General features: G+C 50.4%; 1 pseudogene; it reads right to left on the minus strand.

Annotated features, from left to right (window-relative positions):
- Nucleotides 1-325: 325 nt before the first annotated feature.
- Nucleotides 326-627, minus strand: LOC121474142 (annotated as a pseudogene).
- Nucleotides 628-9,519: the final 8,892 nt, after the last annotated feature.

The following is a 9,519-nucleotide window of genomic DNA, read 5'->3' on the forward strand; positions in this document are numbered from 1 at the left end:
ACACATCATTTTTTGTCCCTTTAAATGGAATATCTCTTTTTTTCTGCATATTTTTATTTATTTTTTATTTTTTATTTTTCCTCTGACCAGATTTATTGAACATAAGAAAACTCTACATACAAAGTGACCTGGACATGCTGCTTCAAAACATGATCCTTTCTTACTAATGTTCTGATAAGTCAGTCCATTGGGTGTCCAAAAGCAGTTTACTCTGAACTTAACAGAAAAGTGCCCAATGCACACTAAATAAATGGCCTAACTATTGGAACTTTAGTCGTTCTACAAGATAATCAACGTAGGTAGGATGGAGCCTCTACGACAGCCGCTGGAGAACTGATGAGACGTCAAGAGGCCATTTTGTGCACTGCCACCGTGATGCCGTCATGTTTCTGGATCATAATGTTCCCATTATCTGACTCTAGACACACCACGGGAATATCAGTGGGGTCTGAGGTCAGCTTCGCTGCTTGCTGGGCCAGAACAGATATCACCCCAGCATGCTCATCGGACAGGGTCCACGGCAGCCCAGGTTCAGTCCTCGCGAGTCCGTGCACAGGACGCCCACGAGGGAGGGGTTCTTCATGGTGTCCTCCAGGTGCTGCTCCAGGGTGGCCTCCATGCCACCGCCACCGCCGCCGCCCTTCCGCATACTTTTAAGATTTCTTTTTATTGTTGATTTTTGGCAATCTAATTAGGAGGTGTCTTGTTATGATTTTCTTATGTTTATTCTATTGGGGTTCACCGAGCTTGAACCTGTGAATTTTTATCAAATTTGCAATCATTTTGGCAGTTTTCCTTTCAGTTAACATACATCACGTAGTTTCTCATCCTTGCTCTCTCCACCATGGCTCTTATCTCACTCAGCATAAAACCCAAAGTCCTTACTACAGCCAGCACCAACTACCAGACACAGAAGTGAGACCCCTGAGTCAGGCCTAAAACGACAGCAGCTGCCCTAATGATCTCACATGAGACCAGCAGGAGAATCACCCTACTCACAAACTCTGGGCTGATTAGAATGAATAAGGTTTTGTTCTATTGCATTAAGTTTGGGTTATTTATTATGCAGACACAGATCATTGATACATTTACTATGGCTTGTGATCCCTTCACGATCTGGCTCCCTACTAGCTCCTTTCCTCCCCTCCTCCCACTCTCCCCCTCACTCTGTCCAGCCCATTGCCTTATTTGCTGTTTCCCAAATAGGCCAGCTCTGCCTGGAGCCATCTCCCTGAGACAGCCACAAGGCTCACTTGTTATAGAACCCTGACCTGGCACTTGCTATATATACTGTTCACTCTGCCTATCTCTGCTCCGTATCACGTATCACCACCTAGCCTGTTATGCATTGATTTGCTTTGTGTGCCTAATAATTTTTTATTGGATGCTAGGCATTGTTGGTGTCTCTCTCACCAGGACAGGGAGGTTCATGTGAGAAGAGATCAGGTCTGTCTTATTCACAACTGTGTCCCAGATGCTTGAACCCATGCCTGGTCCATAACAGGTGCTCAGTAAATATTTGTCAAATGAATGAATATCTACCTAGTCCTTCATTAGCTCAGAAGCTATATCCAAGGAGCTTCAGAAACACACACTCCCTCTCCCCCCAGTTCAGGGCCCTTCCTTGCTCTAGAAGTATAGGGAGTGGTGCCTAGGCATGCCAGATTTGTTCCAGTCCAATCCTCATCCCACAGCCCAGGTCATGCTTTCACTTACCTCCCATAATTCCTGTTACTTCACTCTAGCCACCACCTACAACCTTGACGTGCCACCACTGCCCCGGCTATCATGACCATGCACCCCAACTCTACTGAGAAGTGGGTAGGAAACCACCACCTTAGGGAATCTAGAGAAGGATCACTTGGACACTGAGATGTTAGGATTCTTAGCGTTTCATACACAACTGAGCCCCATGTGGGCATGTAGGTATGGCCAAGTTGTCTGGGTTGCTGATGGTTTCAACCAACAGCTCCCAGCTCTCACTAGAACCACCTTGTTCTCCAGCTATAGGCCTTGTTGTGGAGGTTAGCTCATTGGGAGTGACTCTACTTCTCTCAGGGTAGATTTTATCCTTGGGAGACCTAAGATTCCCTCACCTCCTGGCTATAGGCTTCCATGAAGTTGCCCCCAGACCACTGTAGAAGTCCAGGTCTGTCTGAATCAGGTCATTGCCAACATTGGAAATCTTTCTCCGCGCATGTTCTTAGTTCTCAAGTCAATCAGGAAATTCAAGGGGTGCCTGGGTGGGTCAGTCAGTTGAGTGTCTGACTCTTGGTTTCAGCTCAGGTCATGATCTCAGGGTCATGGGATTGAGTCCTGCATCAGACTCCATGCTCAGTGGGATGGAGATTCTTGAGATTCTCTCCCTCTGCCTCTCCCCCCATTATGCTCCCTTTCTCTCTCTCTCTCTAAAATAAAACATCTTTAAAAAATCAGGAAATTCAAATAGATATTAGATGTAGATGGGGTTGTCAGTATCTCCCATGCATTGTTTACCTGGGCTCAGCTAAAGTGATCTAGTAGAGAGATATTGAAAGTTACAGAAACTTTGAAAAATAATTGGGAAAAAATTCATTTCTGCAGCCATATGTTAACCAAAATACTTTGGCGAATATTTTTATGCTTCCTGCTAGTCATTTTGTTTGCTCACACATATTTGTTTTCATGCATGTGACATAATTTACGTTGTGTACCTGTATATTTGTTTCATTTCTTCCCTTGACATAATTAATTTTCCACATTGTTGATAGGCTTCATAATGAATTTGCATGATATACTTGAAGTGGGTGAATCTTGTATAAGATAAAATTACATTTTTAACTGTTAAAAACAGGGCATCTGGTTGGCTCCATCGGTTAAGCATCTGCCTTCAGCTCAGGTTATGATCCCTGGGTCCTGGGATCAAGTCCCACATCAGGCTCACTGCTCAGCGAGGAGCATGCTTCTCCTCAACCCCTCCCTCCTGCTTGTAAGCTCCCTCTCATGCTTGCTCTCTCTCTCATAAATAAATAAAAATCTTTAAAGCTGTTAAAAACAAATAATGTTTTGGGGGGACCTGTATGGCTCAGTGAGTTAAGCAGCTGCCTTCAGCTCAGGTCATGAGCCCGGGGTCCTGGGATGGGGCCCCACATTGGGTTCTCTGCTCAGTGGAGAGTTTGCTTCTCCCTCTCCCTCTGTACTCCCTCTCTTGCTCTCATTCTCTTGCTCTAGCCCTCTTGCTCTATCTCAAGTAAATAAATAAAATCTTTTTTTAAAGATTTTATTTATTTATTCATAGGCACAGAGAGAAAGAGGCAGAGACACAGGCAGAGGGAGAAGCAGGCTCCATGCAGGGAGCCTGACGTGGGACTTGATCCTGGGACCCCAGGATCACACCCCAGACTGCAGGCGGCGCCAAACCGCTGTGCCACTGGGGCTGCCCAATAAATAAAATCTTTAAAAAAAAAACACAAATAATGTTTTTAATATGAGGAGGAAAGATGGCCAGCGTTAGATAAAGAATGGGGAAGAGCGGGATCCCTGGGTGGCGCAGCGGTTTGGCGCCTGCCTTTGGCCCAGGGCGCGATCCTGGAGACCCGGGATCGAATCCCACGTCAGGCTCCCGGTGCGTGGAGCCTGCTTCTCCCTCTGCCTGTATCTCTGCCCCTCTCTCTCTCTCTCTCTGTGACTATAATACATAAATAAAAATTTAAAAAAAAAAAAAAAAAAGAATGGGGAAGAGCATGGTCTAGGAAGGTGCTAACTGGAACCAGCTTCTGGCGGGGGGAGGAAGGTGTCCACCCCAGAGTGGAACAGAGGACTCCCACGAGGCAGCTGTGGGCAAGGCAGATGGGATGGGTGCATGGGAGCAGCTCAGGGGCCACATTTAGGCTACCCATATTAAATCCTGGCTACTCCTCTGTCCCCCAAGAGAACTTGGGTAAGTACTTCTCCCTCCTGAGCTTTGGTTTCTTCATGTGTAAGATGGGTTCATAATGGGTCCTTCTTCCTGGGGATATTAGAGGACTCCCAAAGGCTGAGCCTGGTCTCCATCCTTGCTCCACATGGGAGGTGCTGCAGCATCATGGAAACTGGTCACTGCAAATAAAAAAACTGCCCTTTATGTGCACCCTTTTGAACTCAAAAGGCCCTTTCTCCTCCTTTACTCCATGGAACCTTCACAATCATAGTGAGAAAAAGAGGGGGAAGGAGAACCCTTGTTTTACAGATGAGGCTGCTCAGATCTGAGTTCGAATCTTGCCTCTGGCACTTCCTAACCAGTGACCCGGCATGACTCCTTTAGTATTTCTCATTGGCCTCAGTGTCCTCAGCTATAAAACTAAGATAATAATAGTGCCCACCTGGCAGGGGCACTTTATTACACAGCAGCAATCCTGGGCCTCGGGGTTCCTGGCTTCCAATCATAGTTGTCAGCCCATGTAGCATGCCTACAAGGTAACAGGCACTCCCCTGTGTTTGGCCTGTGACTATTTGACTTGCATTTTACTTACCAGCAGCCACTGCCTCTGAGCTGATGAGCCCTGGGCCCTGACAAATGCCACTTTCTTATCCTTCAGGATTGAGGGGCACAGACTCCAGCTTTCCCTAAATGCTCAGCCCTAGACATTCCTGGGACGGGTCCCATCTACCTTGCAGACCACAGGTACCCTGAGAGCAGTGAGTGTGTGTACTGTGTCCATCACTCTACCACCAGGCACTCAGCACAGGATTTCACAGATGAGAGGTTCTCAGTGAAATTATGTTAAATAAATGAATTTTCCTATCCCATCTTAGTTACTACTTTATTACTGTTGCTAAATCCACCCCCTCTCCTTTCTCTAGCTCCTGGCTGGGTAAAGGAGGGTTTCTGGTGTAGGGGATCCTGAGAAGTCAGGTGCTGGGATCCTGGGCCTCAGTGTTGAGCAAGAACCTGAGACCCTTTTCATCTTCTGGGACTGGGGAGGCAAGGAGAGGTCTGAGCCACCAGCCAGTCAGGCCCACCTTCCAGGGCCCCTGCTCTTAGAAGAAGTAAAGCATTCCTATTCAAAGGCAGAAGATGGGGTTGGTTTTTGAGGCACAATATATGTCCACGCTAATGCATATACACAAACACACACACACACACACACACACACACAGGGTAAAGTGCCTAAATCTTTGATGGACAGCTTGGATGAAGTGTATCCACCAGTCAGAATAAGACAGGGAATATTTCCAGGGCCCAGAAGGCTCCTGGGTAACATCATGAGACTTAGAAATCTTAGGATTGGGGCAGGGGGAAAAAAGGAGAACACCTTGTTTCTTTTCAAAAATTTTTTAAGATGTGTTGGGCACACAAGAAAGTGGACCAAGGGATCCCTGGGTGGCGCAGCGGTTTAGCGCCTGCCTTTGGCCCAGAGCGCCATCCTGGAGACCCGGGATCAAGTCCCACGTCGGGCTCCCGGTGCATGGAGCCTGCTTCTCCCCCTGCCTATGTCTCTGCCTCTCTCTCTCTCTCTCTTTGTGTGACTATCGTAAATAAATAAAAATTAAAAAAAAAAAAAAAAGAAAGTGGACCAACCTCAAAGCCACCTAGGTCACCCCATCACAGTGCTAGTGTCAGGGACCACAAAGGGCCGCTTGCTTGCCTGTTGAGAGCTCTAGGCTGGGGCTCATTCCTGCCCTGTGGGATTCCCTGAATGAGTGAATGAGAGAATGAAGGGAAAAAGGAGGCTGCAACTGCCTCTGCTCTCAGCTGATTTCTCCCGAGATACTCAGTCATGCATGGGCAGTGTGCGTGGCCTCAGCCACGGTGGGGCCGCCGTACTGGGGGTGCCGGGGTAATGGCAGACACAGCCTCTGCCTCACAGAGCCTGACCCTGGGGTGCAGGCCCAAGGGTGTCCCCCTTTCCATTTCATATGCTCCAGTGCCTGGATTGTGGGAAAAGGAGCAGACGTGAGGAGCTGCCAGCAGGCTGGGCTTCCTGGGACAGAGACCAAGTCTCAAGTGACAAAGGTGAGGTTGAGATCATGTCTTGTCCTGCCCCAAAGCTTGCATCACCAGCCTAAACACTGGCATCAGATTGTCCTCCCCCCAAGGCAGCCTCACTTCCCACTCCCCTCCACCCCCTCCGGTCCCCAGCCAGGTGTCGCCTCCCAGGCTCCAGGCAGACTGTCCTCTCCCACATGCACCTGACTGCTCATGAGAAATGCCCATCTCCCCAACTCCCTTTCTTGACAGCAGCAAGCACATGGAATAAAGGCTCAGGGCCCAGGCGCTGGCCAGCCCACAGGCCCACCTGGCGGGGACTCCATCGGCCTCACCTGGCTCTCAGGGCCCCAGGCAGCTGCAGGGAGGAGCTGGCAGCCAAGGCCCAGGCCTGAGCTGATCTGCACGCCTCTCAGGCTGGGGAAAGGGCTCGCCTGGGGTCAGCACAATCGATATCTCATCTGCGGCTCTCCTAGCGGAAGTGATGGCTATTGGAACATGGTAATGGGTGTTGTCTTGTGGAAGAGACTAATCTTCCCAGCTGTGGAGGGCTCCGCAGGTGGCCTACGGCTCTCTGCTGCCAGGACACTTTTAAAGCCACAGCAGCCATACCGTATGCCGGTGTCCATCCCGGCTTCCTAGCAGCTTTCTGGCACAAAGCCTCAGAGGTGAATCTGACCCATCCTCTAGAGCATAGGCGAGGATACTGAGTCAGTGATTTGTCCAAGGTCACACACTCAGAAGATGGCCAGAACTAAATTCTGGTCTCCAGACTCCTCATCCAGGATGATGGATGCTGGTCGTGGCAAACTCATGGCCATAGACCGTACTTGGTCCTTAGGTACATTGAGGTTTTCTATTGGCTGGCTCAATGCTTCTCGAAAACATTGGATTTCAAATGCCTTTAATGTTGGCCAGAGTCCCTGCCATTCCTTAATGTCTCACACTCAGCCTGCTATACTCATTTCATCACCAATCTGGACTTGACCCACAAGCCATGGAGGTGTCAGGCTGCAAGGTCTCAGACTGCAAGGACCGCATCTATCTTGCCCACTGCTGTGGAGGGTGCTCAGTGCCTGTTTCAAAGCTATTAACTGAGCAGCCACTTTCTGCCAGGCCCTGGGGCACATCAGCCCAGCTAATACAAAGCCCTTTATTTTAATGGCTTCATGTGTGCCCCTGGGAACTTGGCGGTGAGTACTGATCCTCAGATGGTGGAATCCCAGACACCTGTTACCCCAAGTACTTGATGTCATGGCAATTTGCTGAACTGACTCTACCACTAATTTGCTGTGTGACCTTAGGTGGATGCCTTCACCTTCTGGGCCTTTAGTTTCCCCAAATGTTAAAAAAACAAAAAAAAACAAAACAAAAAAAAAAACCACAGGATTTTGACAACTCCCAGGTAGGTTCCCTTTCTTTTCAAATGTCCTTTTTACATTTGTGTGGCTGCAAAAGCCCACAGGGGTCTCTGCTAGTGATAGCCTGGAGAGCTTGGTAAGGCCAAGCCATAGGGCTTTTTTTTTTTTTTTTTAAGATTTTATTTATTTATTCATGAAAGAGACACAGAGAAAGAGAGAGGCAGACACATAGGCAGAGGGAGAAGCAGGGTCCCTTCAGGGAGACTGATGCCAGGACTCAATCCCAGGACCTTGGGATCACACCCTGGACCACAGTAACACCAGCGAGCACAGCGGTTGTAAGAACCCAGGCAGACCTCTCTGAGCCTCAATTTGCTCATCTGAAAAATAGGCCCACGATAGTACTTATCCTATAGGCGCTGCCCTGAGGAATGAATTACAGAACTTAAAACAGGCCAGACACCTGGTAACTCTTCAGCAAATGAGAACTGTTGTCCCAGGGTCGCCTGGGTGGCTCAGCATTTTAGCGCCTGCCTTCGGCCCAGGGCGTGATCCCAGAGTCCTGGGATCGAGTCCCACATCAGGCTCCCTGCATGGAGCCTGCTTCTCCCTCTGCCTGTGTCTCTGCCTCTCTCTGTGTGTCTCTCATGAATAAATAAATAAAATTAAAAAGAGAGAGAGAGAGAGCACTGTTGTTCAGTTTTATCTGTCATCACGATTCCACCAGCATCCAGGTGCCTGGCTCCCTCACCCAGCCCTTCCCCCACACCCCGGCCCTGGAGGTGGAGGGCGCCAATTGTGACTAATCGGGCACTAGCCACCCCAGCACGCCCCCGCCCCCGGGCTCCCAGGGACCCAGCCGGCCACTCAGTTAAGACGGTAATGAAGCGGTGGGGCAACAGGAGGCCTTTCCATCTGGGACCCTGGCTGACCGGACTCCTGCCTGAGGTTTGAGAAATCCCTGTGTGCACTCTGCCCCCCACCTCGCCTCCCACAGCCCAGCTGTTTATCCCTGGTGCAATCATTTATTTCTGTCCACGTTCCCGGGGCACAGCTCCTGCCCCCAGCTCCTGCTGGTCTACACTGGTCTTGCCCCGGGCCTTTCTCCATCCCCGCCAGGCCTGTTCATGAAGACAGATGTCCAGGGCCATGGCCCCGACAGAGGCAGCTCCCCACTCTTTGGTATCACTCAGAGGATGGTGGGGTGGGTGATAAAACAGAGGTAGGGGTCGGCCCCCCCATTCTTGGGGTAGGAGTGGGGTAGGGTGACAGATTAACTTGACAGCTCCTCCTCCCTCTTGCTAGGTGACCAGCCCTGGGGAAACAGAGATGCTTATTCATCATGCATATCTTGTGTGTCCTGCCCTGCTCGGGTGCTGGGGACCCAGAAGTGAAGGAAACACAGGCTCCCCCATGTACCAGAGAACACGTGGTAGGGGAGTAAACAGAGATGAGGTAGGGAGTCATTTAGGGGTGTCAGGGAGCCTCTGAGGGGGACCATGTGAAAAGTGCAGGGAAGGGCATTCCAGGCAGAGGGAACAGCTTGGTTAAGAGCCGAGGTTTGATGAACCAAAGGGGTTGAGTGGGCTCAGGAGAGAGTGGGAGAGACATGGAGGGTCTTGGAAGGTGGGAACAGGCAGGTCACCCAAGGCCTCATGGGCCTTGGGCTTATTTTAAGAGCATTGGGAAACAATGTTTATCTTCTGTGGCCAAGAAGAGCCAGGTAAAGAGGCAACCAAGGCATTCCTAAACCCAGGAGTCCAGCTTTTAGGGACCCAGGCCCCTTGGCACCCCCAACTGCTCCCTCATGTGCCTGGGGCTCAGTGAGGCTGATGGCCCTGCTCCTGGGAACAGCTGGCCCCATGTGCTCCGGACAGCCCCTGAGGGGAAGAGTCACACCAGGGAGTGGGGTCCCTGCTTCTTCTGAGGCCTCCCAACAAGGCAGCTTTGTCTGACAGCACTGAGGACCCCAGCCCTCCTCCCCAGGTCCCCTGCAGCGGCCTGAGGGGGAGCTCTGAAAGGCGGCTTTATCTGTGTCCTGGGCCAGATTGCTGGGAAGCTGGCCGTCCGGGCAGGCACATAGAGCCATACAGCAGCCGCCCTGAGTCCTGCGGCTACAGATGCAGAGAGGCCAGGGACAAAAGGGTGCCCTGGGGGTGCAGCTGGTCAAAGCCCGGCCTCAGAGGAAGACAAGAAGACTACACAGGGATC

The sequence above is a fragment of the Vulpes lagopus genome, chromosome 12 (genome assembly GCF_018345385.1).
Source record: "Vulpes lagopus strain Blue_001 chromosome 12, ASM1834538v1, whole genome shotgun sequence".
Lineage (NCBI taxonomy): Eukaryota > Metazoa > Chordata > Mammalia > Carnivora > Canidae > Vulpes > Vulpes lagopus.